Source organism: Oncorhynchus mykiss, chromosome 6 (genome assembly GCF_057628025.1).
Source record: "Oncorhynchus mykiss isolate SJ-2025 chromosome 6, ASM5762802v1, whole genome shotgun sequence".
Classification (NCBI taxonomy): Eukaryota; Metazoa; Chordata; class Actinopteri; order Salmoniformes; family Salmonidae; genus Oncorhynchus; species Oncorhynchus mykiss.
In genome coordinates, this window is record NC_143027.1 from 8131417 (window position 1) to 8137416 (window position 6000).

The following is a 6000-nucleotide window of genomic DNA, read 5'->3' on the forward strand; positions in this document are numbered from 1 at the left end:
CAATAAGTGCATCGACCTTGAATCTGCCTGTCCTTCGGTACCTATTGGACTCTGAACTGGTTTTGACCTTTTGCTTGTACACAACCATTCTCTTGTCTACACCGTTTTGGTTTTAAAAAAACTTTGTAACACTCCAACCATCTGCCTCCTGTGTCTGCATCTGGGTCTCGCCTTGTGCCTTGATAGTACTAACTGATCAGGCCAGACCCAGCAGACTTGGACACGCTCCGCCACGCTGTCTCTCTGCAGGGAGCCACCATTAGGAGACATGAGGAGTTGCTACAGGGCCTTTTGGAAGGGCTTAGTTCCAAAAGGAATGCCACAACCATGGGTTAAAACTTCTTATGGCTAGGGGTTCCGCTAGTGGCACCCCTCGACAACATTCCGCTGAAAAGAAAGCACACAAAATTCAAAAATATATTTTTTGAAATGTGTAACTTTCATGCATTAAAGGCTATTATAGAGCAAATCAGGGAGTTAGCTCAGAGGCTGCCTGCCACCTCTGAAAAACCCCAATCAACCAGTATTTTTTTTCCCAACCTGTGGTGAGTTTGTACAGCCTATCCCGGCTCCCCGAGAACCCCGCTTACCTCCTCCATGAGTGATATTTGGGGAATCCTGGTACCTGCCGGGGTTTCCTATCTCCAGCGCTCGCTTAGTTTTTTAGCTACAGCCATCTTTGTTTCCTTCAGACCAATCGAAGATAGCGTATATTATTACATTAATGTCGGGAAGGGCGCTCTCCTGGGCTACGGCAGTTTGGGAGCAACAATCTGCCATTTGTGGTCATCTGGAGGAATGTATGGCAGAGGTGAGAAAGGTATTTGAGTCTCCGGTATCCGGGAGAAAGGCAGCCAGTAAACTACTTGACTTAGGTCAGCACTTTGGCTGCCGAGAGTGCCTGGAATCTGGAGACTCTCGTCGATACTTTTCTGCACAGATTATCTGAGGATGTAAAGGATGAGCTAGATGCTTGGGATTTGTCGATGGACCTCGACTCCCTTATCGCTCTAACCATTAAAATTGATCGACGCCTAAGGGAATGCAGGAGTGAGAGGTCTGATCTCGAGCACACTCGTGAAACAATTATGGCTCATTCACCTTCGAGGAAATCCTGAAGTCTCCGAAGGCAGCTTTTCCGAGAGGATTCGAAGCCACCCGAGCCCTCTCGTCAATCTACGTCAGGTGAGTTGGATACTCCTGAGCCTAGGCAGTTCGGAAGAGCAAGGTTATCAGTTGGGGAACGCTCACGGAGGATGAATAGTAACTGTTGTCTGTGCTGTGGAGGGGAAAGACATTTTACCTGCCCTATTAGGAAACCCTTGTCTCTAGTGGGTACCATTACTATGGTGAGTCAGACTGTGATTTCCCTAATTCCCATCACCCACACACCGTTTTTTGTGCTTGTGCTGTGGGGAGACCAATCTAAGTCTCTCCGAGTGCTCATTGACTCTGGGCTAATGAGAGTTTTATGGATGCCACTATTGCTTCGGAGCTTGGTATTTCCACTCAGCCTCTCTCTGTTCCCATGGATGCTAGGGCACTAGACGACAGCTCCATAGGGGAAGTCACCCATAGTACTGTGCTCGTTCAATTATGGGTTTCTGGTAACCACAGCGAGACCATACAGTTCCTCCTCATTGCATCTCCCCATGTTCCGGTTGTTTTGGGATTTTTCCTGGCTCCAAAAACACAATCCTGTGATTGACTGGACCACGAGCTCCATCCTGGGTTGGAGCCCATTTTGCCATTCCCACTGCCTTCAAACAGCACAGCCTTCCCCAAGTCGTCTTCCCCAGGATATTTGCAAGACTGTGGATGTCTCTGATATTCCCCCTGAATACCATGACCTCCTGGAAGTGTTCAGTAAGGCACGTGCTACTTCCCTTTGACCGCGCCGTCTTATGATTGTCTTCTCCCAGGCACTACACCACCTCAGGGTTGGTTTTATTCTCTGTCCAGACCAGAGACCAAAGCTATGGAGGAGTACATAGAGGAGTCTCTGGCCACTGGGGACGTCCGTCCATCTGCATCTCCTGCATCTCCGTCCATCTGCAATTTTCTTTGTGGAGAAAAAGGACAAGACCCTCTGTCCGTGCATTGACTACCGAGGACTTACCGACATCAGTTAAAAATCGTTACCCCCTACCTTTCCTCTCCTCGGCATTTGAAACTCTCCAGGGGGCCACCATGTTTTGGAATGCCTACCACCTGGTTTGGATACGTGAAGGGGATGAGTGGAAGACAGCCTTCAACACAGCCAGTGGACATTATGAGTACCAGGTCATGCCATTTGGACTCACCAACACCCCCACGTTTTCCAGGCTTTGGTAAACGATGTGCTCCGGGACATGCTAAACCGTTTTGTGTTCGTCTTCCATGATGACTTCCTGTTTTTTTCCCGTTCTGCCCAAGAACATGTCCTTCATGTCAGACAGGTCCTTCAGTGCCTCCTGGAGAATCGACTGTTCGTGAAAGCCGAGAAGTGTGAGTTCCACCGCTCTACAATTATCTATCTGGGATATGTCATTGCTGAGGGCAATTTTCAGATGGATCCTGGAAAGGTGAAATCAGTGGTGGATTGGCCTCAACCAACGTCCAGGGTGCAGTTGCAACGGTTTCTTGGTTTTGCAAACTTCTACCGTCGTTTCATTCGGGATTACAGCACCCTGACGTCCCCCCTCTTGGCACTCACCTCCCCCAAGGTACCATTCCAATGGTCTCCAGCTTTCAACAAAGCCTTCGTGGACCTGAAGCATCGGTTCACAACATCACCCATCCTCATCCATCCGGACCTCTCGTGTCAATTTGAGATGGAAGTTGATGCTTCAGATGTTGGAGTGGGGGCCATCCTGTCCCAGCAATCTGCCCAGGACCAAAAGCTTCATCCCTGTGCCTTCCTGTCCCATCGTCTCAATCCTGCAGAGAGGAACTACGATGTAGGCAACCGAGAACTCTTGGCGGTTAAGATGGTGTTGGAAGAATGGAAGCACTGGCTGGAAGGAGCAGAATAGCCATTCTTTGTCTTGACCGACCGTAAAAACTTGGAATATCTCCATATAGCCAAGCACCTCAACTCCAGACAGGTTCGGTGGGCCCTCTTGTTCACCAGATTTAACTTCACAATTTCCTACTGGCCAGGGTCAAAGAATGTGAAGCCTGACGCCCTCTCCCGCCTGTACAGTTCCTCTGCCACACCCTCGACCTCCGAAACCATTCTCCCTATCTCGTGCCTTGCTGCCGCTGTGGATTGGGGTATTGAGAACCTGGTTCACGAGGCGCAACACTCCCAGCCTGGATCTGGGAGTGTTGCGGGCCCGGCTAACCGGGGGGCCCGGCTAACCGGCTGTTTGTCCCTAACCCAGTTCGGTCCCAGGTCCTGGAATGGGCTCATTCCTCCAGGCTGGCCTGTCATCCAGGATCCAGTCATACACTAGCCTTCCTCCGATAATGTTTCTGGTGGCCCACAATGGTTCCTGACGTCACTGCCTTCGTCGCCGCATGCACAGAGTGTGCTCAGAACAAGACTCCACGGCAAACTCCCTCTGGCCTCCTTCAGCTACTACCGGTCCCTCATCGTCCCTGGTCTCATATATCTCTGGACTTTGTCACTGGGCTCCCTCCGTCGGATGGCAACACCGTCATTCTGACGGTAGTCGATCGGTTCTCCAAGGCTTCACATTTCATCCCTCTCCCCAAACTACCTTCTGCCAAGGAGACTGCCTAGTTTATGGGGCAGCTTGTCTTCCGGATCCATGGACTCCCGGTAGACATGGTCCCGATCGGGGTTGTCGTCTCAGTTCTGCAAGGCATTCTGCACCCTTATTGGGTCGTCAGCCAGTCTTTCATCTGGATTCCATCCAAACCAACGGTCTGTCGGAGCAAGCCAACCAAGACCTGGAAACGCTCTGAGATGCCTGGTCTCAACCAATCCCACTACCTGAAGCCGACAACTGGTCTGGGTGGGGTATGCCTGGAACACCCTTCCCTGTTAGGTCATAGGACTCTCTCCATTTGAGTGTTCTTTGGGGTATCAAGCTCCACTCTTCCCGGAACAATAGGAAGATGTCAGGGTACCCTCGGCCCAGATATTTGTCCGCCGATGTCAACATAGCTGGAGATGAGCTCGGGCAGTACTTCTCAAGACCAATTCCAGGTATCGTCGACAAGCAGACCGTCGCCGGACTCCAGCTCCCCGCTACCGCATTGGGCAGAGTGTATGGCTTTCCACACGGGACCTGCCCCTGCGGGTAGAGTCCCGCAAACTGTCTCCCCATTTCATTGGTCCTTTTCCCATCTCTCCAGTGCTTAGTTCCGCTGCTATCCTTCTTGTGTTACCCCATACCCTCCGTATCCACCCTACTTTCCATGTGTCCAGAATTAAGCGCATGTCTGTCCTTTGTCTTCTGTTTCCAGGCCCATCCCTCCCCCCTGGGTAATCGATGGCCAGCCAGCATATACGGGGAGACGCCTCCTGAGGGTTTGACCACGGGGCAGGGGTTTCCAGTGCCTGGTTGACTGGGAGGGTTATGGCCCAGAGGAGAGCTGCTGGGTTCCTGCTAAAGACATCTTGGACCCGGTCCTCATAGCCAATTTCCACCCGGCCAGCCAGGTATGTGCCCAGGTAGGACGCCAGGTGGTGTCCCTAGGGGGGGGGGGATACTGTCGCACCCTGATCTGTTTCACCTGTCCCTGTGATTGTCTCCACCCCCTCCAGCTGTCGCTTATTTTCCCCAGTGTATTTATCCCGGTGTTTCCTGTCTCTCTGTGCTGGTTCATCTTGTATGTTTTCGGTACCTATTGGACTCTGAACTGGTTTTGACCTTTTGCCTGTACACGACCATTCTCTTGTCTAACCCTTTTTTGGATTAATAAACATTGTAAGACTCCAACCATTTGCCTCCTGTGTCTGCATCTGGGTCTTGCCTTCTGCCTTGATAATTTCTGATGTCCAGAAGTTATTTTCGGTCATGGTAGCAGCAAACTTTATGTACACAATAAGTTAAAAAAATAAGTTACAAACAAGGCAAAAATAAACCTAACTAAATAACACAATTGGTTAGGGGCATGTAAAATATCAGCCATCCTTTTCATTTAAGGACTCAAGCATGAGCCTCAGGACTCAAGTCTGTGCTTTTTATGTGATCAGGAGGCAGAGGCTTAGACCGCTAGTTTGAGCCTCTTTTAAATGGTATTAACAGATCTATGATGTGCTTTGATAGTGCAGCATATTTCAGCACATGTACAGTATCAGAGGGTTGCCAGATCTTATTATCATCCCGTCTTATCCGCAGAGCCTCCCTTCCTCAGAGGGTTGCCAGATCTTATTATCATCTAGTCTTATCCGCCGAGCCTCTCTTCCTCAGAGGGTTGCCAGATCATATTATTATCACCCAGTCCTATCTGCCGAGCCTCCCTTCGGAGCTATTAGACCTAGCCTCGGGGGGGGGGGGGGGGGGGGGGGTAACCCCGTCTGGCCGCTTTACGACCCTAACAGGGAGCCAAGCACCTGGGCAGAGCGAACGTGGAATTGTGGGAAAATGGTGTGCTGAAATAGGGATATTGGCGGTAATGAAAGCCCCTCTATATGACTCTCTGGAGTAGTCTAACAATGGAATATTATAGCCAATCAATAATCCATCACCATAGAGAGAGAGCGGTTCCACTCTGTCACCCTGCACCCAACTCTGTTTACACTCAAGAAAAAAAGAGGCTCAAAGCTCTAAAACAGTACATGGCTAATAGATGGAAGATTTTTTCCCTGACGCATAGGAAATGTTTACACAAGCACGTTCAGGGGCCTGCGAGAGACAATGAATGTTGCTGTTCAGGATGAATAATGTATGAACTAAGATAAGTTGGATTTAGATTGTGAAGGAATGCCAGAGACAAAGTCAAATAAATGAATTCGTACTGTCACGTTAATCAAAATATTGTGCATTGTTAAAAGTAATTGACTAGACAATTCAACAATCCTGTAAATCTCATGAGTCTAAAACT